The sequence below is a fragment of the Periplaneta americana genome, chromosome 10, assembly GCF_040183065.1.
Source record: "Periplaneta americana isolate PAMFEO1 chromosome 10, P.americana_PAMFEO1_priV1, whole genome shotgun sequence".
Lineage (NCBI taxonomy): Eukaryota > Metazoa > Arthropoda > Insecta > Blattodea > Blattidae > Periplaneta > Periplaneta americana.
In genome coordinates, this window is record NC_091126.1 from 146,570,485 (window position 1) to 146,598,384 (window position 27,900).

At 36.4% G+C, this 27,900-nt stretch overlaps 1 protein-coding gene and 3 non-coding genes across 9 annotated transcripts in view; 1 reads left to right on the forward strand and 3 right to left on the reverse strand.

Moving 5' to 3' along the window:
• The window catches only part of GABA-B-R2 (gamma-aminobutyric acid type B receptor subunit 2), a 591,629-nt gene that overhangs the window by 461,624 nt on the left and 102,105 nt on the right, over positions 1-27,900 (reverse strand). The window lies entirely within an intron of this gene.
• TRNAS-GGA (transfer RNA serine (anticodon GGA)) lies at positions 16,232-16,303 on the reverse strand. Its single transcript has one exon. It is a non-coding gene; the product is annotated as a tRNA-Ser (tRNA).
• TRNAS-GGA (transfer RNA serine (anticodon GGA)) lies at positions 16,615-16,686 on the reverse strand. The gene has a single exon. It is a non-coding gene; the product is annotated as a tRNA-Ser (tRNA).
• On the forward strand, positions 17,386-17,457 carry TRNAS-GGA (transfer RNA serine (anticodon GGA)). The gene has a single exon. It is a non-coding gene; the product is annotated as a tRNA-Ser (tRNA).

Genomic DNA, 27,900 nt, shown 5'->3' on the forward strand with positions numbered 1-27,900 from the left:
GGGCCTCCCCGGATGAGGGATCAGCTCAATGCCAGGGCCACCTCCGATACAACACAAACATTTAAGACAGTACACAGCATTCGCTCAAACATATGAAAGGATTAAGGGAAGGATCGCCGTCCATGGCCCGACTTTCAAGAGGAACAATTCCGGCATTTGCCTGGAAATAACTGAGGAAACCATGAAAAACCTCAGTTATGATTGCTGGCCCCTGGAATCGAACCCCGGACCTCCCGAATGCAAGGCCAGCCCTCTACCACGCCGCTAGCCCGCTCGGTTTATATTGCCCTTAGAGTACTTAATTAGTTGAAATGATATTTACCTCATCCTAAGAAGACTGCATTTCGACCTTTAGTTTTGTTATTAATGCCTTCCTCTATTCGCCGATAATATGAGCGTGGGTATCAGAATGATTAACTTCAAAGTGACGCTTAATGTTGTACGTTTTGGCCCTACATTGACATGACATATTAAACAATGAACATTGTTGTCGTTAGATTAGATAAGATACAAGTCTTCCCAAGAGGGGTTAAATCCTGAACCGACTGTCGACGCACTTCTCTTCATTCTTATTCAAAACAGTTAAGCACAAACAATAATACAGCATATGGATAAATGAATGACTGATAGAACGCATAATCTAGCAATGCCTGCAGAATATCATCGAAAAGACAAGAAGAGTTGATGATCGTATGTATTCATACACCACTCAGCCGCAACGACAGAGAGGAGTGGGGATCCGCCCTAGGCAGACACAGGGCAGCGTCCGGGTGCCCTAGCCCTCAAACGCTGTGTTGGAATGGTCTGTCCTGTCAGACATTATGAAACGCAGTAGGCCCATAGGTTGCTAGTGAGAGCCGATGTAACCCGCAACATATCATTGCTCCTTAGCGGCAGCAGGCTGATTAAACCAACAATATATAATTATTCAAAAATACCGTATTTTATCTCATAAAACATCCCTTGTGTGATTTTCTCTCCAGCATGTTATGAAAAATACAGAAATTACTTTAAATATCGCATACTTCCATCCCCTCAAATGACGTTTGAATTATTTGTGCTTTAAAGTCTTCTACCGCATTTGTTTCATATCCTGTAAATTTTCAAGTGTGAAGACCTAGGGTCAATGAGCCCCTAACAATAGACTTCTACCTCATCCGTATAAATTGTGCTATCTCTTTCTATTTTTGTCTCTCTAACTCCATTACAAGTGACGTTAGAAGACTTCTACACCGACAATGTGCGAGTGGCAATGCAAGCATGGGGGGCTCATTATCGAGGAAGTTTTTAAGACCAGATATAATAAATGTATTTTCCTGTGATTTTCATAGGCCCAAGGCAGGATTTAAGCTAGAAAATAAATAATTGTCGCAAAAATGCACAAATGAAAAATGACATTTATGCAAATTGCGAAATGCTTGTGCAATATTATAAATAATTGTGAAGAACGATAAAATTAATGAAGTATGCAGAAACAAAGAGTTATGTAATTTGTTTCTTGGTGTTTTATCACTTTCAATCCATCTTATCACATTCTATATATACTTATGTAAGTAAATCATTAGACGTAGGTATGCTTAGAATCAATTACTGCTAAACTTACAACACATTAAAATATGTTATTTTATTGGCACTCTAAACATTGAAATTCCTTATTAGTAGGCCCTTCAAGATATATTGTTAGCAGAGTGCCACCTCTTTTACTGAAAGGCGGTTTCTAATTTCAGCTTTTACAACATACAAGCAACTAAATCCTCGCTCGCAATTTAGAGTATGCGATGGAATTGTATAAATAAATTAGAAGAAACTGTTCACTTAACTTACATGAATTGCACCAACTCTTTGAAATCAATTCCTGAACATCTATTGCTCAATACCATTTTGAATACTGCCCATGCCATTAGCATGAATTCAGATTATTTCAAACACATCTCTGATTTCATTTTTTCCATTACCATCTTCGTTTCTGAAGTCTAATGTGGTTGTCGCATTTTTTACACATTTACACTCAAAGTTTGTTGCATTTTTAGAAGTCGAGTAGCAAAATACGACAAATACGAATGTGACTTAAACCCTGGTCCGAGGAATGACGTGTTGTGGAATAGTGAAAATGTACAAGATGGTATGGTATCTGAATCAGAGGGTTTTGAAGTAACAGAGTGTACGGAGGGGGGGGGGAGAAAACTTGAAAGGTGATTCAGGTGATTGTGATTCAGCAGCGTTCGTTCAACTCATTTAAAGGAACTTAAGTATGTAACAGGTTTTTATTTCAAATATGTATATTTTTTAAGTTACCCGTAGCAATTTGATAGGGTAAACTAGGGTCTGTTGGACAGTCGGGCATGTTGGACACTCCGTACTTTAACGTGTTACCACGCCACTTGTGGGCACCACATTCAGCTAGAAGTCAATGACGGAAGTAGTCCCACTCGTGGCTACTTCCGTCATTGACTTCTAGCTGAATGTGGTGCCCACTCGTGGCTACTTCCGTCATTGACTTCTAGCTGAATGTGGTGCCCACTCGTGGCTACTTCCGTCATTGACTTCTAGCTGAATGTGGTGCCCACTCGTGGCTACATCCGTCATTGACTTCTAGCTGAATGTGGTGCCCACTCGTGGCTACTTCCGTCATTGACTTCTAGCTGAATGTGGTGCCCACTCGTGGCTACTTCCGTCATTGACTTCTAGCTGAATGTGGTGCCCACAAGTGGCGTGGTAACACGTTAAAGTACGGAGTGTCCAACATGCCCGACTGTCCAACAGACCCTAGTTTACCCTATATTCTTTTTGTCTTGTATATTTATTTATTTATGCGTGTCTTCATTAGCATTACTTTTCCCGCCAAATGAAAGAATACCAACCATTTAAATGTTACACGGAATTATAAATTACGTTGTATCAAAATAACACCAAATACGTTATTGGTATTGCTTTTAAAACAATAAAAATACAAAATAGGAAAGTAATTCTTTCATATGCAGGCTCATTCTCATTCGCTTACATTTGTGATATTCTTATTTTTCTTGGAACCAACTAATGTGGAGAAGTATGAAATTATAGGGATTCTATGACTCACTTCCATCTTTTTACCTGAAAGGCCTATATTGTGTTAAAAATCTAAAAAAAAAAAAAACATGGCCTGATCATCTGCATGTTTATTCTCATCCGCTTTAAGCTTGTAATATTACTGTCATTTTTCTTGGAACCAACTAATGTTGGAGAAGTATGAAATTATAGGGATTCTACGACTCCATTTCCATCTTTTTACCTGGAAGACCTATATTATATTAAAAATCTAAATAAAACCAATACCTGATCATCTGCGTGCTTATTCTCATCCTCTTAAGTTTGTAATATTTCTGTCATTTTTCTTGGAACCAAGTAATGTGGGAAAGTATGAAATTATAGGGATTCTACGACTACTTCCATCTTTTTACTTGGAAGACCTATATTGTATTTCAAATCTAAATAAAACCAATACCTGATCGTCTGAATGCTTATTCTCATCCTATTAAGTTTGTAATATTTCTCTCGTTTTTCTTGGAACCAACTAATGCGGGGAAGTATGAAATTATATGGATTCTACGACTCGACTTCCATCTTTTTTACCTGGAAGACTTACATTGTCTGAAAAATATAAAGAAAACCATGGCTGATCGTCTGTATCCAGAGCTAGCTGTTACTAAAACGAGAGAGAATGGATAGAAAAGAAAGACAGAGATATGCTACCAGAACCTCTGCAATTCTGCAATAAATAAATACGAAAGATAGTATGACTTCCCAGAACTGCTAGAAGAAAATATAATATTGTGGATAACATGATTAGTTACTATGGGCTCCTTTATCTACCTTCTGACTTTTATGAGGAAATTCGACCTCTGTGTTACTGTTGGAGCTGGCTCAGTTGCTTGACATATTCGGAAACTAAATGAACTATTTTCCTCCTAAGGATCAAAAAACTCAATTGCCTTGCCAACAAGTGTCTTCCTTCATAATGCAATAGGAAATAAAAAAACAAAAACAATTATATTCAAACTTGAGCCTGAAGTATTGTAGACTCTATTACTAACGCATAGTCTAGTATATACAGTCACGAAGCTTGAGTTTATGAGGATACTAGGAAGGATAGACTGTGCAGGTACTATTTCGCATTGTCTGTAATGAGGCGATAGTAGCGATCCTAGTGGTTAGAAACTATCTATGGATGCATATTTATTACGTATTGAGCTTCGTGACTGTATATACTAGACTGTGACTAAAGTCTATCGAAGATAACCTGATAGGGACTCCTTCCCTTTGCTGCCAGCAGAGGGGAGGACACTACGGTCTACTTTAAAAACATTACCCATATGAATTCATTACTCTGTAGTCTGTATCTTATACTGTAAGAAAAATCATACTAAAATAGAAAAATAAGGGTGTGAGAAGTACGTCATATGTTCCATGTACGAAAGTTGAATTAATCTAACCAAAATAAAAATATAGCCTACAGGTGAAAAATCAGCATTTAAAGAAATTACGTCAGAAAATAATATAGAGGGGTAATTTATATTTAATAACTAGGCCTACGTACCTTTTCAATCACTAATATCAATAGAGTCTGGATCCATTGTCTTCACTTTCGTCACCGACGTTAATTTATCCAACGTCGGTAACTCATTCGAAAGAAAAAGTTATGAACTTTGGACCGAATCGCCGATTTCGTGAATTCGTCGTATTTGTCCTCAAATTTAGTCGTTTTGCGAGCCTTTTCGGGCTATTTAGTTTATTTTCATTAAGTCTAGCCTCTCGTCTGATTTTATAAACGGTTGCCTGTCTCAATCCGGTCTGTTTTCCCGTCATTCCAGCCAGTTCTTCAAGAGTCATAGTAGGATATTGTTCCTTCAATGAATTAAACACATTTAAAATGCATCTCTTCTCTCCATTTCTTAACGCTTTACCGTGCTTATGTTTTATGATCGAGTTTTCTACTATTACAAATCTCACTCACTAGGCCTATATAGGCCTACTAACTCATACTGTTTAAACTACACTACTAACACTACAATTCGGTAATCTATTTACATTACTTGTAGATCTACAGGGTGTTTCCGAGGCGGTGTTACAACTTTCAGGGATGATGGCGAAGGGCACTTGTATCAATTTGAGATAAGGAACCATGGTCCGGAAATGACTGAGTCGAAATTTATAGCCAAAAATAGTTGTGTGTAAATGGAATTGTAATTTGGCACCACGTGCCCTCCTTCCCTTAACTTTGGAACAGTCGTGGAAAAATGGTATGAGCCGGATTTCTCCTACGTGGGTACTTGACCCGATACAATCTGTGAGCTTGTCTACTGTTCCCATTGGCTCATCCGTATTCGAAAATCAGATCTGCTTATTCCGCTCTCGTGTACTCCTCCATTTCACTAGGACTGATCGAATGAACACTGTAACTTGTACACATACACTGCTGTCTACAGACATGAATATCAGGACCGACCATGTCCGTTACAAATTACGCTATCTGCATTGCTTTAGTGTAGTTTCCTGTCCCCTTCCTTCAGAAAGCACACTGAATGGTAGACAACGTAAACAACGTCAGATGATTACAGTATGTGTAAGATGTACAGATAAATACACATAAATAATGTGTACAGAGGAATAAAATTATTTCATTCCCACAGAACTATTTTTGCTTGTAACTTTCGACTCGGTCATTTCCGGACCAGGGTTCCTTATCTCAAATTGATACATATGCCTTTCGCCATCATCCCTGAAAGTTTGTAACACCACCTCGGAAACATCCTGTATACATACTATATACGGTACACTATTTACACATGCACACACAAACACGAACCAATCTACATATACAATTTATTATTATATAACTTACGCAAACAGTGGGGAAAAATTACTTCGCTAACACGTTCGACTGCAGAAACACAATGTTTTCTTCAAGCATAGTTACCATTATAACTCTACGGGAGCTACCGCATTCCTAAGTTTTCTCACATCCCCCAAAGTTTAAATAAAGAAAACATCGTTAAATAAAATTAAGGTCTTTATTGCACTTATGTGATTGGATATAGAACATCTAAGCACTTTTATCCATATTATCAATATCCATATTATGATGATTGCAGTTCAAAATCTGTACTTTTTAAAAGTAAGTGAATTATAGCGAAGCAAGGTTGTAGAACGCGATAAGAGAAACAGCAATGCTCGCACTGAAGACACGAAGAGACTACAAAGGAGGGGGCAAAAGTTGTTTTGTTTCCGTATCAGTTTACCCGAGACTTTTTTTTAGGTATAATGTGGAATAGGAATTAAAAAATGGAATATCTATAAATCATAAGAATAAAAGAGTCCAGCAGGAGACTAATAGCAATGTGTGTAAAATCCAAGATAAAAATTATACCAGGAAACTGTGCAACATCCTACAATCCATTAATAACCTGTCCTCGTTCAGCCTGTGACGTAATAAAGCGATCCTCCTACACCCAGAGGCAAGTGATGGTATTAGATTACTTACATCGTGAACGATACGTACTGCAGTTGTTCAATACATCTATGTAACGTAACCGCTTAATGTTGAAAACGTAAATTGCATAAAATCATAATGTTCAAAGCATCCGGCTCATAGGATAAATATATTCTACTTGTGGGATATTCCAAACGAATAATCTGTTACAGCAGAAATGACACGGTAGATTTCAATAAACGAAATGCCTCCTAAAATTTTCTGTAGCCTCGTAAGAATTCTCCCTTTCAACTAACACAACTTCAAATATCTTTTCTCAAAAAGTAATTTGAAAAATATGAAAAGCATGTGTCATATTTTACATAAATCTATCAGGAATAAATTCAATATAAATTTGAAGAAAAATTATGTGAACTTTGAAAATTGGATAATTATAATTCAGTATTCAAAAGAAAACAACAAAAATTAATTATAATTAAACTAACTGGAATATCAAAGTCGAAAATTTGTGTACTGCATGTCAACACTAAAAAAAATGGTAAACGTTTCAGATTAATTGGTGTAAACATGTACTGTAGAAATTAGAAATTTCACATATCTATAGCCTTAAGGGTTTTCGGGAGTAAAGCGCTTAGGGAACTATTTGGGGCTAAGAGGGATGAAGTTATAGGAGAATGAAGTTACACAATGCAGAACTGCACGCAATGTATTCTTCACCTAACATAACCCGCAACAATAAATTCAGACTTTTGAGATGGACAGGGTATGTAGCACGTATGGGTGAATCCAGAAATGCTTATAGAGTGTTAGTTTGAAGACCTGAGGGAAAAATACTTCAGGAGAGGCCGAGACGTTGATGGGAAGATAATATTAAAATGGATCTGAGGGAGGTGGGATATGATGCTTGGAACTGGATTAATCTTGCTCAGGATAGGGACCGATAGCAGGCTTATGTGAGGGCGGCAAAGAACCTCCAGGTTCCTTTGAAGCCATTTGTAAGTAAGTTTATCGAATATAAGCAAATTATACTTTCAGATAGTTCAGGAAGTTTATAATCGCACGTAAGAAACAGATATGTCTACTTATTTTGCAATTACCCTCATCGACTTTTATCAAAGGCATGGTAATAAACAGATAAGCAAAGTTATCCTGATTTTACCATCTTTGACATTCACTTACGTATAGTAATAAATAGGTAAATCAATTTAACTTGTTTTGCCACTTCTTTTGCTACAGGTCATAATGAATTTTACGTAGTTTTCTCATTAGTGCATCAGTGATTTAATTATTCATTAATAATTCAATATCAATTTTTTCCTTTGAAAATGCCATAATATTATTAAATTATTCTATCACTTTTAGTTTTCACAATGTCTGCTTACTAATAATGTATCTGCCTTAATAATGGTCGGTCTTCATTTGGAATGCAGTAATCCACTTCCTTGTATCAGTTTGTTTATACCTTTTTGTTTATAAACATGTTTTACAGGGTTCTGTAAATACTTCAGATTTTAGGAATCAGTGAAGAATTACAACATTCATCCAATGAAGGTTCGTGGAAATCTTATAACATAAAATGTAGTATGACTTAGAAACCATAATGTATCATTTAAAGACGCAAAAAAATTTTATGTAAAAAAAAATTAATTCCAAAATAACAATAAGTAAATAGTATGTTATAAAGGTGAAGGTAGTCCATTCACATGCCATGAAAACATTTGGGGAGCATGGATGTAGGGTCCCATGCTTTCTTTACCTTGGCACTAGAATGAGGTGGTGCGGTCAACACCACGCTCCAACCGTCTTTAACCCCCGTGGAAAGGCCAGGTACTAAATTGATAGGAGGCTGAGGAACATCTTACTGTTCTTCAAGGTTGGCAACGAGAAAATTTCATCACCACCTTGGATAGAATTCGGAACTTTCCAGTTCGTAGTCACCTGCTCTATTAACTGAGCTACACTACCACTATGTATGTTATACATTTGGCGTTAAAAATAAGTAAATTTAATAGTTTCTAGAAACAGTTAAGTAATGAATACCCCTGATATTAAGTGAATACAGTAAGTCAATTTTGATAGCGGTCAGAAACAGGTGAGTCAAGAATAGCCCTAGTTTTAAGAGAATAAGACAATTTTGATATAACGGCCAGAAACAGGTGTATTTTTTTCGTTATTTTACGACGTAATGTTATAATATCACCTGAATAAGATGAAGGTTAAAATGCCAGCGAAGTGAGTCCCAGGGTCTAGCAGCGAAAGTTACCCAGCATTTGCTCTTATTGGGTTTGGGGAAACCCCTGGAAAAAACCTGAACCAGGTAACTTGTCCCAATCAGGGGAACAAGTAAGTCATGAATATCAGAAAATAGTTTTAAAAAAATGTCACTTTGTTTACTTATTTAATGTTTACCTGGGATGAGTGAATTGCACTTTGCATGTTTTTGCGTATCTCTCGTTTTATTAGGCATATTTCAGACTTTGTTTGTGCATATAAATCCTGGATCTATAATCAAATTTGTAATAAAATTTTAATCGATATGTTCCACTGTTACAAATTTTAAGGTACGGAACAACTGGACAATGCACGTGGTAGAGCAGCGCCGACTATGCTCGCATACTACTGTTCGGACAGTAAGCAAGATGTAAGGTTTAGCGAGTATAGTGAGTATTTTTAAAGCACTGAAGACAATACAGATTTTAAAGACATTATAACACGTTAGCTGAGCGAAAAAAAATATTCGCTCCATAGTAATTTATTAAGAACAAATATGCTGTGCAGGGGATATCGTTGAAATCGATTATTACTGCCTATAACTTGGATAATTATTCCCTCTTCTTTCTGTCTAACCTGCCTTTAATGCATTAGGACGTCAATACTAAATGTATACCTTTCTTAGAACAGATGTGAAATTTCACTACAACAACGCTTAGCTGAAGCTATTCATCTGTAAATAACTTTGTATTGTGTCATTATTGCTCTCCAAAATATTCTAATGTACAATGTTAAACTTTTAATATTTCAAGTACCAGAACTCTCCATTTTTGTGGGGGTGTACAGATGGAAATTGGGGTCAGGCCTTTATAATAGACTGAAGGCTACTGTTTAAAATTTCAAGGGAACGGTATTGATATGCAGCTTTATGGCAGATGAAATGTCAATTAACGGGAAGCTCTAAATTGGACACAAGATACGAGACATTCTCAGAGATCGATGAGGTCACACCAACGAAAGACGAGCCTATTTAGCTAATTTGTTGTCTCAGAATGTAACACAAACTGTTTCTAACATGTTTTTTTTTTATAAAGAAATTTTCCGCCTCCAGTATCACACCGCTACGAAGCAACTTATCAATAAACCAGAGAAGTGCGCCTGACACCCTTCATATTGTCACCGATATAATCACATGACAAGTGATGAGAAATAGATGCAAATGCATATTCGGACAGTCCAGTTCAAAATGGAAACAACTCAAAATTTAAATTTTTGCGAAAGCTGCTCTTTAAGATCCAAGTTTCACACTAATTTGAAACTTATAGCATACATAAACATCATTAACAGAATTTGGAGCAATTTCAATTATCCTTGGATTTTTCGCGGCAACGTCAAGCTTTAAAATGCAGGTTTATCAAAACTTTAAATTTTATCAGTGAAGACCTGCAAACATATTTGTACAAGTATTGTAATCACACGTGTGCTTTTTAATCATTTGACAGTAGGGTGTAGTCACACAAGAAAGACATATTTATGTCCTAATTATGTTGGTTTTTATCATGTTTTTATCATATTGTATGCTTATTAATATATATTGTATTTTGGTTGTAGAGACATATGTACCTGTTAGTGATGATATTGCTATATAGAATGTTGTATCTGATGATGTTGGTATGAAACCGACGAAAACGTTCATACGATATTAAATCATGTAATGTAAGGACTCGCACCTTACATATATTGAAAGTAAAGTCATTGAATGAAAATAAATATTCGTGTTATTTAAATTTTGAGTTGTTTCCCTCTGGAACTTGCCCGTCGATTTATATCGAAGCTGCATAGCTTAATAAAATTTAGTTATTACATAGTTCATGCAGGATTGACGGATGATTTTCTTGCATATATTATTGTGTTCATATTTTGGATGATTTGGATATTTCGACGTGAAGAACATATTTTTCATGTTTATATTTAACTATTTTTGTAACGTAAACTCTTTTTCTATTTTTTGGACTTCAGTAAAAAATTGACATCGGATTGAGGCTCTGGCTGATACATTTATTTTCAGGCAGTAAGCCTACATCTTACTTGACGATATGTGTCAGAAGAAGAACATCTATTGTTCCATACATATTAAGTCAGATTAGGGAAATATATTGCTAGCCAGCGATGTATATACTGGAGGGAGAAAGGAACTGGCCACCATTTCCCATTATGTCCTGGCTTAGTTTTTACATGAGTGATATAATATATTGGTGTCACTTATGAGCACGGATCTGATTTTTAGGACTTTAAGGACAAATTTAGCGCTTCTATATTAAGAAAATAAGCTTTTTCTTAGGTTTTTATAGTCTGCCTCGGTAGCGTAGTCGGTATAGCGTTGACATTCTGTGCTCGAGGTTGTGGGTTCGATCCCGGCCCAGATCGATGGCATTTAAGTATGCTTAAATGCGACAGGCTCATGTCAATAGTTTTACTGGCATGTAAAAGAACTCCTGCGGGACAAAATTCCGGCACACCGGCGATGCTGATATAAATTCTGCAGTTGCGAGCGTCGTTAAATAAACGGTAATTTAAAAAAATTTAAGGTTTTTATAAAAGTTATAACACGCAATCCTTTATTACACAAACAATGAAGTAATTAATAATGAAAATAAAGGAAATAATGAAATTATGAATAATGGAAAACAGGCCAACTTCTTTTTCACTGAAAGTTATCACTTTTTAAAAATAATTATGTTGGTTACAATACATGACAAGCCATATTTCTAAATTTTCTGGTGCAAATCTTATTTCCCTGTCAACAATGCTTGTCCTTTGCACAGCACAGAACGTCACGGGAGCAAATTTCAACATTGCCACGACTGCCGGACTTCAATATTAAACTCTCAATTTAAACAAAAAATAAAATAGGAAAAGAAATTAAACCACTTCGACAATATGCCGAACTCGAAAATAATTGTACGAGTAGATATTAGTAAAATCCGATGAGCAGTATAAATACTGAATAACTGGAAGCGGAAAGTTCTATATTGGATCCAGACTTTATTCCGGGTTTGTCAGGTTTAGGTGCTGGTGTCCTAACTCTTGAACCATATAAATATAACCCACCGTTCATGATAAGATTTTCTCTTCGAATTATTCAAACTGGCCGACAGGCGGCCTGGTCTGAAAGCTAATATTTACTCAACTGTTTATTACACAGCCTACTTACTTTTTTAACAAACTTGACAAAGACTTTTTCATAATTTGTTGTGAAATTAAAATCGTCACCTATTAATTTCCGAAGTAAATTTGCGTGCGATGCTCCAGATTTCCGCATATAAACTACACTATCTACCAAAAAGTAATTGGGCACTGTTTTTGTCCGTTTAGAACCTCGTGGTACCACCTCTTGTTGCTATAACAGCAGCCACCCTGTCAAGCATGCTCTCCACTAGTTTGTGTAGGATATCCACTAGAATGCTCGCCATTCCTCTTGCAACATGGCACTCAGTTGGACAATGAAGTTGGCCCCATGTTTCGGCGGCTACTATGCTGTGGTATGCAGACAATAATGTTCACCGGTTGGACTGGCCTGCACGGAGTCCTGATCTCAATCCCATTGAGCACCTTTGTAAAGAATTGGACCGGCGATTGAGGTCTCGGGAGATGCGGCCAACTTTCACTGTCCAACTGAGTGCCACATTGCAAGAGGAATAGCGACGCTTTCCAGTGGATATCCTATACAAACTAGTGGAGAGCATGCCTGACAGGGTGGCTGCTGTTAAAGTAACAAGAGGTGGTACCACGAGGTTCTAAGGGGGCAAAAACAATGCCCAATTACTTTTTGGTAGATAGTGTATAACAGGCCCGCGAGGTGTCATCTCCTCAAATAAAAACGAATCAAGAATAGAGGAGCTTGTGAAACCACACCAAACAATAATGTAAAGTAAAGACTTGAACATTGAAAACTTTAAAGTATGTTCAGGTTGGTTTACTGAGTTTAAAGAATGATAAGGCATTTCTAAAACACACACACACGCGCGCGTGTGGTTAAACTGCTTCTGTTGATGTAGAAAAATCTAACGAGTGGTTTCAGGATTTCTCTGAGCTCATCGAGAGTTATGATGAACCGAAAGATATATTTAGTATAGATGAAAAAGGGTTATTTTTCAAGAGTATGCAGAATAAAAGTTCACACTTAAAGGGAAAAGGAATTGTTTTCAGCTTGCACTATATGACCATGCAACAAACACGGCAGGTTTTAAGATAAGCTCCACTGCATATTAATTATTTTTATACATATACATTAATTTAATGATTTTCATTAATAATACATGGTTTTGGTTAATTCGATCTTTTTTCGTACCTCTTTGGAGTTCGAATTATAAAGAGTTCACTGTATATTAATCTCAAATGTTTTCTTGCTTTCTTTTTTTTTTTTTTTTTGTAAGAATGCCGAAGTCTTTACTTTTTCAATTAATTATTTATCAAAAAAGTGCCTATTCGTGAAGGCTTAAGTATGCAGCTACAAACCTCTGCTTTCACATAAAGTAATGTAATGCATTCATGCAATAAAATTTATTTTTCGCGTAGGAATTACCTAGCCGAATACCATTAATGGTGATAATTTTCTGTGATAATTTCATTTTGCTTTGAACTCTCGTCTCTTGTCATGAGGTAATTATTTCTCTACCTTAGATATCGAAATAATGATCATGACAAGAAACATTTATTGAACTCAATGAAATTATCAGAAAACTCTCAGCATATGTGCTATTACTGTTGATAATTTCATGTATCTCTTAAATCTTAAACAAGCAATGAAATTAAAAATAAATCTTCTACATACTGTATCCATTTCGAGTTCATTAGCAATTTGTGTTGCTGTTATCGGATGAGGTCACTATATTAGCAGAAAATACAAAAACTATTAGGGAAAACACGGGAATTTTATTTGAAGCAAGTAAAGAGATAGGTTTGGAAGTAAATCCCGAAAAGACAAAGTATAGGATTATGTCTCGTGACGAAAATATTGTACCAAATGGAAATATAAAAATAGAAAATTTATGCTGTGAAGAGATGGATAAATTCAAATATCTCGGAGCAACAGTAACAAATATAAATTACACTCGGGAGGAAATTGAACTCAGAATAAATATGGAAAATGCCTGTTATTATTCGGTTGAGAAGCTTTTGTCTCCAGTCTGCTCTCAAAAAAGCTGAAAGTTAGAATTTATAAAACAGTTATATTACCGTTTGTTCTTTATGGTTGTGAAACTTGGTCTCTCACATTGAGAGAGGAACAGACGTTAACCCTTAAGCAGTCACGCTTAACCACCCCATCCACTTAAACCATTATTATCTCGAGTATATGAATTACGATTTCAAAAATGTTTACGGTTATTGTTGCCTTACCAATTCCAATAAAGGTACTGGAAGTTTCAGAAGTTACGAGCTCAGTAATATCTGACTGGTGTGTTTACAATACCCTGCATTACTACTTAAGGGTTAAGGGTCTTTGAGATTAAGGTGCTCAAGAAAATATTTGGGGCTAAGAGCGATGAAGTTACAGGACAATAGAGAAAGTTACACAACACAGAACTGCACGCATTGTATTCGTCACCTAACATAATTAGGAACATTAAATCCAGATGTCTGAGATGGCCAGGGCATGTAGCACGTATGGACGAATCCAGAAATGCATATAGAGTGTTAGCTGGGAGTCCGGAGGAAAAAAGGCCTTTGGGGAGGCCGAGACGTAGATGGGATGATAATATTAAAATGGATTTGAGGGAGGTGGGATGTAGAGACTACGTAGATTAATCTTTATCAGGATAGGGATCGATGGCGGGCTTATGTGAGGGCGGCAATGAACTTGCGGTTCCTTAAAAGCCATAAGTAAGTAAGTTCTAATCTAACCATTTTTTTATTAGATGCATACCATTGTTTGCTTTATGATAAGTTTCATTTCATGTTAAACCATTGAAAATAGCTACGGTATCATCTGCGTAAGAATACATAAGTTATTGCCGTTATTTTTTAAGTGGTGTTCGAAAGCAGATTTCACTGCTGAATGGGCACTGGTCCCATACATTGACCGAAATATCATGAGGAAACTTCTTCCCCATAAGGTTCGAACCAGTGCCCATTCCATAGCGCGAGTCCAGGCATGATTTCTCACGTCACAACGTTGCGGTAAGGGACTACTTTCTGTTTGAACGTTTTCATAATGAAGCACTAATATAATTGCTAGACTTCTCGATGTGAAGGAAGTTGTAAAAGTTTCGATGAGGTACATAAATATCACCGCATGCTTCGCATTGAAGCATTCACTCGTGTAAAACGTTCATTATAAACACGTGTCTTTGTGTGAGTGAGAGGAAAGTAGAATTTCGTATGTAACAGTTACATGTTTGAGCAATAATATATAAGCGTACCGACTGTTCTTAACTCAGTAAATTTCCGCACCCCATCACTGCTTAATTACGATCATTGAAATCTTTGGTCTAAGTAAAATCCCAGCGGACTCAAATGTAACATTAAATCTTGCCACTCTGTTTCTAGATTTAAATGGAATTTCAACAGATCCAGCCCCTTTAAATCTATTAGAGGTACTGACATCACAATCTGTTACTGTCTACTCAAGGCTGGAATAACGAGAGAAGTATTCATTCCTAAGCCAATATCAGTCTCTCCTTCTGTCTACTTAAATCGATTAAATGCTTGCAGCAAGAGAGAGATTTCCACTGAAGTCAACATCTCTACCAAACCGGAAAACCATATATTTCTGTCATATTATACCAATTTGTAAGAGTTCAGCATTCTGTGGCCTGTTAACAGATTACAGTAAATGTCTTCTTACATAATAAAGATGCTTTTGATAGGAGTTCACTTATACAGCTATCAAAAGAAAAAGTGGCCGCTCTCTAGAAACTAAGTTCCCTTCGTGTATCTCCGCTACAATTCGGAGACAGACGATGTTACATGTTTTTTGGACCACGTTGCCTGATATCTACAGTTATAATTAAAATGTTCTCCGTGTTACCACTATCTAGTATATACAGTCACGAAGCTTGAGTTGTTGAGGTTGCTAGGAACAATAGACTGTGCAGGTACTATTTCGCATTGTTTGTAATGAGACGATAGTAGCGATCCTAGTTGTTAGCAACTATCTATGGATGCATATTTATTATATATTGAGCTTCGTGACTGTATATATAAGACTGTGGTGTTACTGTGACAGCGTAATGGTAGCGTTTCGGGCTGGTATTCGTGAGGTCGTGCATTCAAACACAATCTAGTGCTTTTTGTGTTTTTCTTTGTTTTTAAGAAAAATAGAAAATATAATTGCTCCTGTCTCTTTTTATGACTGTTTTAGTAATTAACATCAGGTTCATGAATGTATTATGCCGTAACTTTATCATTATTTATTGTAACGTTAAGGCTGTAAATGGAAAGAAAAAGAAAAGAAAGATTATGTTCTCAACAAAAATATATTTCGTGGTATAAACGAAACAAACTTACTAACGTCTTAGATGATGAGAGAGAGATGGAACGGAGAAAAATTCTCTCCGGCGCCGGGATTTGAACCCGGGTTTTCAGCTCTCCGTGCTGATGCTTTAACCACTAAGCCACGCCGGGTACAATCCCGACACCGTTGAGAATCGTCTCAGATTAAGCTCCATCTCTTGGGTTCCCCTCTAGTGGCCGCCCTCTGCACTACGTCATAGATGTCTATGCACGCAGGACCGAAGTCCATACATGTGTAGAGGTGCACTCAAATGAGTGACTGGTTGGCCGGGGTCCGACGGTATGGGCGCCGTCTTTAAATCACAAAGTGATTTATTACGCATATCATATTTATTTTGATGTACCGAAGTACATATGATATTTTCATGCAGATATTCTGCTTTCTCAGATGATGAGAGAGAGATGGAACGGAGAAAAATTCTCTCCGGCGCCGGGATTTGAACCCGGGTTTTCAGCTCTCCGTGCTGATGCTTTAACCACTAAGCCACGCCGGGTACAATCCCGACACCGTTGAGAATCGTCTCAGATTAAGCTCCATCTCTTGGGTTCCCCTCTAGTGGCCGCCCTCTGCACTACGTCATAGATGTCTATGCACGCAGGACCGAAGTCCATACATGTGTAGAGGTGCACTCAAATGAGTGACTGGTTGGCCGGGGTCCGACGGTATGGGCGCCGTCTTTAAATCACAAAGTGATTTATTACGCATATCATATTTATTTTGATGTACCGAAGTACATATGATATTTTCATGCAGATATTCTGCTTTCTCAGATGATGAGAGAGAGATGGAACGGAGAAAAATTCTCTCCGGCGCCGGGATTTGAACCCGGGTTTTCAGCTCTCCGTGCTGATGCTTTAATGCTTCAAATCCCGGCGCCGGAGAGAATTTTTCTCCGTTCCATCTCTCTCTCATCATCTGAGAAAGCAGAATATCTGCATGAAAATATCATATGTACTTCGGTACATCAAAATAAATATGATATGCGTAATAAATCACTTTGTGATTTAAAGACGGCGCCCATACCGTCGGACCCCGGCCAACCAGTCACTCATTTGAGTGCACCTCTACACATGTATGGACTTCGGTCCTGCGTGCATAGACATCTATGACGTAGTGCAGAGGGCGGCCACTAGAGGGGAACCCAAGAGATGGAGCTTAATCTGAGACGATTCTCAACGGTGTCGGGATTGTACCCGGCGTGGCTTAGTGGTTAAAGCATCAGCACGGAGAGCTGAAAACCCGGGTTCAAATCCCGGCGCCGGAGAGAATTTTTCTCCGTTCCATCTCTCTCTCATCATCTGAGAAAGCAGAATATCTGCATGAAAATATCATATGTACTTCGGTACATCAAAATAAATTACTAACGTCTGCTTTAGAAAATTCAAACAATTAAAAGTTAAAAACAAAAAAACAAAACGAAAAGTCACGATTCAATATTTAGTCTATCTTCTTCCCATCTCGATCACATCTTACAGTCGAGTGTAGGCCTACATGAAATTGACTAGTCTTTTCAAGTAGCAACTATTCTCAATCACGACATCACAGACATCCTGGACGTGCTTCCACAGATCATCAGAATGTCTTGGAGGGAGATTGGGTCAATTTTTCCACATATTATGTCCAATAACTCAGTGGGAATAACGTCCGAAATTAGATGTAAACGTCTTAGGTTTAAATCCTGGTCACTCCTTTTCACGTTATTGTGTTACAGGACAGTATAATGTAATAATACAATAGAATTCAAAATTTCATTCGCCTCTGCTGATTGTAAAACAGCACTGAGTTTAGCAATAAATCGCAGATATCGTTAATTAAGAGAATAAAAATATGTTTAAACTACATCATCATTTTCCCCGGCAGTTTTTTAATCGCCCCAAATAATGCTGTCCCCTATTGAGAACTAGCGGAACTATTTTAAAGTTCGTCAATTTGTTAAATCTTTGGTTCTGAGTTATCCCGTAGTTAGAAAGTTCGCTTACACGATCATAAAATCGTAAATCAGATATCTTTGAACGTCAGTGTACGGAATGTCACGTCGTATCGGAAGCATTGTACCTCCCTGTTTCACGCAAAAACTCGGTTTTTAGACCATACCATGTTCTTCCAACCATCCATTCACTTACATAATAATAATAATAATAATAATAATAATAATAATAATAATAATAATAATAATAATAATAAGCCTACGTAGCAGGCGAACAATTTTTCGATAGCTTCCCAAGCACATTTTCTCACATTACTGTGATAAACTTGATGCTTTGAGTTAAACAATTTCTTGTCCCTGTATACAATATCGACATCGATTAGTTTAATAATAGCTTCTTGTCTCCACTTTAATTTCAACATTTTGATAGTCAGGTGAAAGACATCTATCGCTCTAGAGCTGCTGCTCATACCGAACAACGATGAAGTGAAAACGTCCTGTCGAGAAAGAAAGGGAATAGTCTTTGATGTAGCTACAAGTGATGGATTACTACCAAATTGGTCCAGCAAACGCATTCGCACTAGGTTCGTTGTTCGTTCGCTAAGTGTTTACTAGAGATGAACAAAACTAACTGCCGCTCTTGCTCGCTGTGTTAGTTGAATTTGTTTTTCGAGTCTCGTCTCGTTATTCTCGTAAGCTTCGAGTCCCGCTCATCATTCTCGAAATAGCATTTGGTCGGCGTGGAAAGATTTCGTAACTTTGAATAACATACATCACTGAAATAAATAATATCATAAATGTTTAAATGAGACAAAAGGAGAAAACAGAACAGTATCTTAGTTATCAAAAAGTTCTGGTTCCATTATATAATATTACCTATGGTTATATGGATAGAAAAAAAACAATTCTCAAATAAATTTGCATTTCTAAGAAACAAAACATAAAGTACAACATTCCCCCATCAGGATATACATAAATATACGTGGACTTCTCCAGATGGATTGACACACAACCAAATAGATCACATCTTGATAGATAAACGGAGACACACTAGCATAGTAGACATTCGAACTTTCAGGGGTGCAGACTGTAATTCTGACCATTATTTGGTAATTGGATAATTAAGAGAAAGACTATCAGTTGCCAAGCGAGTAGAGCAACAAGTTAATACTACTAAATTCAATATTTTGAAATGAAAGGACGAGGAAACTAAGCAAAATTATCAGGTCGAAATTTCGAATAGGTTTGCCACTTTAGATAGTTCCGACGAAGTTGAGAAAGAATTAGATGTTAACAGCGTGTGGGAAAATATCAGAGATAGTATCAAAATTGCAGCTGAGCAGAGCAAGGGTTATTATGAAACCAAGAAAAAGAAACCGTGGTTTGATGAAGATTGTTGCATGGTAGTAGAAAGAAGGAAACAGGCAAAATTGAAATTCTTACAGGATCCAGTTGAGGAGAAGAGAGATAATTATTTCAATGAAAGACGGGAAGCAAGTCGTACACTTAGGAATAAAAAGAGAGACTACTTGAAGGAAAAACTGAATGAGGTAGAAACAAATAGTAAGAATAAAAACATTCGAGATTTATATAAGGGTATAAAGGAATTTAAGAACGGATATCAGCCAAGGGTAAATGTGATCAAGGATGAGAATGGTGACTTGCTTGCAGACTCTCCATCAATCCTAAACAGATGGAAAAACTATTTTGCGCAACTATTAAATGTACATAGGCCAAATAGAAATGATCGGGACGAAATTGAAATACAAACTGCTGAGCCATTTATACCTGCACCCACGCTTTCAGTAGTCGAAATTGCGATAGAAAATCTGAAAAAGTACAAGTCTCCAGGTATCGATCAAATTCCAGCAGAATTAATACAAGAGGGTGGAAGTGCATTATATAGCGAAATTTATAAACTTTTACTTGCTATTTGGGAAAAGGAAATTGTACCAGAACAATGGAAGGAGTCCATAATTGTACCTATTTTTAAGAAGGGGGACAAAACCAACTGTGGTAACTTTCGAGGAATATCACTTTTGTTGACGTCGTACAAAATTTTGTCCAATATTCTTTTGAGAAGATTAACTCCGTACGTAGATGAAATTATTGGGGATCATCAATTCGGTTTTCGGCGTAATAGATCGACTATTGATCAGATTTTTTTGTATTCGACAGATAATGGAGAAAAAATGGGAGTATAAGGGTACAGTACATCAGTTATTCATAGATTTAAAAAAAGGCTTATGACTCGGTTAAGAGGGAAGTATTATATGATATTCTTATTAAATTTGGTATTCCCAAGAAACTAGTTCGATTAATTAAAATGTGTCTCAGTGAAACATACAGCAGAGTCCGTATAGGTCAGTTTCCATCTGATGCTTTTCCAATTCACTGCGGGCTAAAGCAGGGAGATGCACTATCACCTTTACTTTTTAACTTCGCTTTAGAATATTCCATTAGGAAAGTTCAGAATAACAGGCAGGGTTTGGAATTGCACGAGTTACATCAGCTTCTTGTCTATGCGGATGACGTGAATATGTTAGGAGAAAATCCACAAATGATTAGGGAAAACACGGAAATTTTACTTGAAGCAAGTAAAGCGATCGGTTTGGAAGTAAATTCCGAAAAGACGAAGTATATGATTATGTCTCGTGACCAAAATATTGTACGAAATGGAAATATAAAAATTGGAGATTTATCCTTCGAAGGGGTGGAAAAATTCAAATATCTTGGAGCAACAGTAACAAATATAAATGACACTCGGGAGGAAAATAAACACAGAATAAATATGGGAAATGCGTGTTATTATTCGCTTGAGAAGCTTTTATCATCTAGTCTGCTGTCAAAAAATCTGAAAGTTAGAATTTATAAAACAGTTATATTACCGGTCGTTCTGTATGGTTGTGAAACTTGGACTCTCACTCTGAGAGAGGAACATAGGTTAAGGGTGTTTGAGAATAAGGCGCTTAGGAAAATATTTGGGGCTAAGAGGGATGAAGTTACAGGAGAATGGAGAAAGTTACACAACGCAGAACTGCACGCATTGTATTCTTCACCTGACATAATTAGGAACATTAAATCCAGACGTTTGCGATGGGCAGGGCATGTAGCACGTATGTGCGAATCCAGGAATGCATATAGATTGTTAGTCGGGAGACCGGAGGGAAAAAGACCTTTGGGGAGGCCGAGACGTAGATGGGAGGATAATATTAAAATGGATTTGAGGGAGGTGGGATATGATGATAGGGACTGGATTAATCTTGCACAGGATAGGGACCGATGGCGGGCTTATGTGAGGGCGGCAATGAACCTTCGGGTTCCTTAAAAGCCATTTGTAAGTAAGTCTTTTGATAAGGGTCTAGTAATTAAATAAAGACTGGGAAAAGGATTATTATACACTGAAAGGAAGAGATGATGTTTCAAATAGGCTACTTGATTGTTTATACATATATAACAGTTGCCAAAGTAGATAAAAGTTCAGTCAGGTATGAACAACTGTGGCGATTCAAGGCTGCTAGACTTCGGGACTTCGGAAGTGATCAATCACACTCACAAGCAGTCTTTACGTCAACGACGCGACGTAATACATTGTCAGGGATTCGGCTTTGCAAGTGCTGTTATTCTTGCTTTCTCGACCGCTGTTCATCTCTAGTGTTCACCTACCTTGAAACAAGCGTCCCGTCAGGTGTGGAATATGATTTCTTATCAGTTGTTTGATTCATTATCACTTTCGAGCAGGAGAGAATATTACACTACATTTTATATTTTTTTTCAGCGTTTCAGTTAGGCAATCTACACCTGTGTTCCAGTGATTATGTGAAAAGTTTTTCTAATTATGTAATTGAGGTGTCAGTGCCAACTAGAGAGATTTCCTAAATGCGTGCTTATCCAGTCTTATGGATGTAATTGAGATGGTTGTCTGTGAAAATATGGTTCAATAGTAGGAGAAAAAAAAAAGTTAACTACTGTTGAGGACGTAGGCCAGTGATGTCAAATCAAGCGCATTTTTCTGACCTTGACGTCGTGCGCGGGCAGCAAGCGCTAAGTATGGAAAGAGGAAGGGTTTTGTATATGAATAAGCAACCTGTTGGATTAAGAAAACAGTGGTGCACAAACTTCAAACGGAACGTGAAATTTTATGTCGTTATTTTTATATGGCTTCTTTCTGTTTAATATTATCTATATTGTCTGTAAAAGAAAGGTACTAACACTGATTTCTTAATATTGCAGTTGTGTTTTAAATGATAATAACATAATAGAGAGTTAAGAAGGAATATTCACTTAAATTCTACAGTAGTATAATTATAGTGTATTAAGTAAATGAAACACATCATTCATAAAGAAAGTGATATTCCAAAGAAAGAGCTTCAGTATGACTTGATAAGTTGGAATTTATATTGATGGTCTCTTTAGCCTTACAAAAGTAATCAATAAACTAATCAAAACAATATTACAGTACAAAGAAAAGTTACCTAGGTACTGTATCTGTTTTAAATGTAACTAATATTACATAACAAAACTCTTATCGCATTATACTTTTAAGGTGATATTTGTGAGCAACTTCCTATCATCAGAATATTAAATTATTTTCTCGAAATCTGCTGAAGCTATAGAGCTGACATTTTTATAACACATGGGCACGTATCTTTTGCTCATGATGGAACAGTAGTTACTTTGTTAATTAATTTCCTTACAAATAATTTTCATGCAAATATTTTCAAAATTTTCAATACACTATCTTCAGTAATACGTATATACGGTATATTAGATTTACGAAAACATTCTGTAAGGCTACTAAATAAATAGGCCTATATCTGAAAATTTCAGTTTCCTATATGAAAAGTTCAGAAGATATTTCTTTTGAATAAAAAAATCTAACTTGTGAAAAATGAGCATTAAAATTAAAACTTATATTCTTATAATGCATTTATACATCTCAAGCAAATCTAAAAATTAACATGGATACAGTTTTAATAAGTTCTCTTCCCTTTATCTATTGAATCAGTGCTGGCCATCCCTAAATATAGCTCGACCAAGCGGCATATACTACGTCTTTCGTCTGTCTCTTTCCTTTCAGCTGTAAAGCGCTCAAGCTCTCCTGAGCTCTAAAGTGCGCGCTTGCTCCTATGGGCATCAATTGACATGCCTGACGTAGGCTAACATTGCTGCGACGACAGTGGATACTTCTCCCCAGTGTATAAGTTTGGTCGTTTTCCACGTTAACATGAGGCTAACTGTGTGTACATACGAGCCGTGAGAGTATAAAGTTTCAAAAGCTAGGGCGAAAATACCTGTAGGCTAGGTGCTATTCAGATTTTTATAAATGAAAGTATTTAGACAAATGCGACATTAAAGTCACGTATTGTTGAGGTCATGAATCTGCTGCGACGACAATGCTGCTAGTGCATTCTAATTTCATAGATACAAAACTGAATGTATTTAAACACCTGCGATAATGAAGTCACTTGTCACATTATGTGATGTCGAAAGATCTGTCTTAATTCTGATAGATAAGAGAAGAAGTTTCACAGTATAGAGCCTGGAGAAATCGTTGGTTGTTCACTGCCATAATACTTGCATGGAAAGCAAAGAAAGTTTGAAAAAAGGTAGAAAGTTAAAAATGTAGCAATTAAAATATGTATGTAAAATGAATATGCCCTAATTTTCTGGGGAAATGGAACCAAAATTGGAAGCGTCTTGATTTTACAAAAGAAAGCCATTAGAATTTTATGTAAATCAAACTATATGGAACATTGTCGGCCACTTTTCAGACAATCACGGATTTTAACAATAATAAATTTGTATATATGATCTAGTACTTTACACTCGACAAAATATCGACAATTACTCATTAGTGGCCAATATACATGATCATGAAATTAGAAATAGTGAAAAAATTAATAATCCATATTTTAGATTACACAAGAGCAACACAAACTTTTTAATTATGGGGATGAAATTATATAATAAGCTCCCAAGTCAATATTATAAATTACCAATCAATAGCTTCAAAACTAGATTTTACAATTGGTTATTAAATAATCCTTTTTATTCTGTTGCTGAGTTTTTCAACACAAATTTGTATCAAATTGTGTTTTAATAAATAAGTTTAATTGCAATTTAGTTAGTTTTCTTTAATTTAAGTTTCAAATTATTTCATGTTTTCATTGCATTATCTTAAATTTTACTGTTTCTTTTATTAGTGTTTTTTAAATGTATTTGTATGTTTTTCAATGTATTCTGACGAAGCCTAAAACTGTATGTCTAATGGCCAAATAAATTGAATTGAATTGAATTGAATTGAATAATTAATACATTTATAGAAAAAAGACTTACTAAAGTGTTTACTTTAAATTACTTTCATTTACATCATATTATTAAACCAAATAAACCTGTAAAGTGCATTTTTACTGCGTATATTTCAACAGTTTTTACTGCATAGTTGCATGCATATTTTCAAGTTTTTAGTGGATAAAGTTATGTGGTCGTATTATTATTATTATTATTATTATTATTATTATTATTATTATTACTGTATTGTTTCTGTATTATTGTTTTACTGTTAATTTTGTATTTTCTGTGTTCTTATACTGGTTGACTGGAATAGAAGGCCTTATGCCTTAACTATGTCAATAAAAATAAATGTATTTTAACAGTAGTAGCAGCAGTAGCAGCAGTAGCAGCATCGTCAATAAAATAATACTAGTGCTATTTCATTTGATGAACCCAATATTCTGTAAGGAAGGACATTAAACGGCAATACTTCGAAATGTGTCTCTCAGATGGGTTTACACTTATGAAGATATCGATGCTGACATCAACTGATCGTCACTGTGATATACGTTTGTTTACACAGCCAAGTAGAAGCTACGGAGTACAAGCATCTCGAAAACAGAATCAAGATAAAAATAAACTTTCTTGTCTTCCATCACGCCTACGCCGTATGCGCGAGAAGGTAATAGATATTGCATACTCGTACTCCTTGTCGGCTACATCTTATTTCTCATGTGCACCAATGTCTGTCTGAGAGATTTTCAGACTTAATCTCTATTATTATTTTTTATGTTTATCAGTTTATACTTTCCAAAACATGTCGTTGTTCTTACTATCAGTGTTTGGGCATGAATGTGGTACGACATTCGAAATACTTTGTGAAAGTGTCGTAAATCCAAGCTTCGAACAAAAAAACCTTCCAATTTGTTTGAATTTAGCACAGCCTCCGAATTGTTCAGTTCTTCAAATCCGTATCTGAAACTATAATTACTGCTGAAAGTAAATTCTAAATGCAATAGATAATTTATCAAGACATTATCTTAAAGCAGCCGTGGCGAAAATGTAATCGTGCGCCGAGGCACTGTGTAACCTGCAAGGTGCATAGCACCTATGGAAGGAGGCGGACACCCGAAGGGGAAGAGAAGCAACTATCTGACTTGTTAACGGATTTCCGTTTTCCTTACGTCAAGCACTTAAACATAATTTTATAGAGTAAGGTTACAAACTAATGTTTAGTACGTGTAACGAAAAAAGAAATGAACAAGAAAACATAGGACACATTATTATAATCTAAAGTTAACTGTCTTCAGAATGTCTCTGCGACTGAGTTTCAAAATCAGGAATTATGTCAGTTACTGCTAGTCGTAGTTGATCACGAAGGTATTTGTCTGTCAGTCGTAGACTTAATCTAAATTAGGTTTTTACTATTTTCATTGTTGAAAATAATTTTTCACAAACGTAAGTTGTAGCGAACATGGCTTCAACTGAGCAAGCGAAAGAACAAAGCTTCGGATATTTAGTTTTTGGCAAAGATTTGAAAAGTTTAACATTTGTCAAGTCAATACATCTAGCTTTCATTGCAACATTACATTGTAAATTTGTAAGTTTAAATTGAAGACCTAACCACATTATTCGTACATCTGCTGAAAAAGGCTCGAAATAATAATAATAATAATAATAATAATAATAATAATAATAATAATAACATTTAACCTTTTAATGTTTCATGAGTAACATGTAGTAGGCTTATAATGCTGTTTTATGTTATAGAATCGTTTTCCTCGTAATACTTGTGAACAAGATATTCATTTAATATTGGCAGCAAAAAAATGCGTCCTCCCATCGTACTTAACACTTTCGATTTTGTAGAGGTACATGGTTTCGAGAGAGACATTGCGACGATACGCCACTCGCAGGTCAGAGACAAATACAAATGGAACGGAGTTTGACTCCAGTGAGTGAGAGGGTGGGGGTTGGGGGAGCAAGAGACATGCACAGCTATCATTGCGAGACACAATGTGCTCGTGAGTTACATTTTCGCCACGGCTCTCTTAAAGGATTACCCTGATAAGCAATAGAAATAATAATCGATACTGTTCGAGTTCTTATTCGAGTAACTGAAGATTGTGGGCTGTTTTTAGTCAAAGTTTTACCTTTCCCACATCACAGTTCGAAATTTCGTCTGCCATGTAATATTTCTAAACAACCATGAAAAGAATACTACTATCATTGTGTGTTCATATTTTCCCACAATAACTCTACACAACAAACCAGTTATGGTTGAAATAATTACGAGGGTATGCTGAAAAGTAATGTCTCCTATTTTTGTCGCTGTGAATAATTATAGTTAAAAATATTAGTGACAGTAAATTGTATTCAGTGAACTTTCTACTTTTAGTGACGCAAGTTTCGTATCTCTGGCCATTAGAGAGCTCTGAGTTATAGACTGCAACATGGCGGCGTGTACCAGCACTATATCGGTGCGTCTGAAGCAGCGTGGTGTGATCGAGTTTTTAATTGCAGAAAATGTGCCCCCGATAGACATTCATCGGAGATTGAAGGCTGTTCATCGTGATCAATATGTCGACATCAGTACTGTGCGACTTGGTCTACTCGTGCTCTTAACAAACCTGGTGCAACTCTCAACTTGTGTGACAAAGGACGGAGTGGAAGACCACGTAGTGCAACTGATGACGCTCATTGGAATCGCGTCAATGAACGCATTGCAGCAAATCGTCGCATAACGCAGGAACACCTGTTAATCCAGTGTGGCATATCAAGGGAGCGTGTGCAGGCGATAATTGTAGAACTGGGATTCCGGAAAATTTGCGCATGATGGATGTCTCGAAGAGATTGGACATTTACCAACAATTGTTTCTGCGCTACGAACGGGAAGGCGATGAATTCTTAAAGAACATTGTCACAGGTGACGAAAGCTGGGTACACCACTTCGATCCCAAAAACAAGAGGTCATCAAGCAGTTCCGTCACAAAAAGGATCACCTGCAACCAAAAACTTCAAAGCTGTGGATCAGCAGGCAAACTCATCCTTACAGTCGTTTTGGATATTCAAGGTGTGGCGCATATGAAATTCATACCTAAAGTCACTATCAGAAAGTATGTGTCGTAGGACCCATGTTTATTAGACATTATTTTCTTGTTTTGATGCATACTATCACCTCCTAAAATATTGTATACTTTTAACACCCTGTATTTGCGGTTTGCTTGAATCGTGCCTTGCAATTTGGTAGAGTACGTTGAGCTTAAACGTTCAATTTATAATGAACTTATTTTCATGCCAATACCTTATCATAAAATAAACTTTCGAAGCTACTGACTTTATCTAATTGTCGTTTTTCAATAAAGTATCGTCGATGAACAGCGCAAAAAATTTATTTCCAAGTATTTTATGACCAGAAATGGGCCACTCGATTGCCCACCTTCTATCTTGATGGTAACTGCAAAATAAATGTCGAAGTTTCAATTTGTGAGCAAAATTTATTAC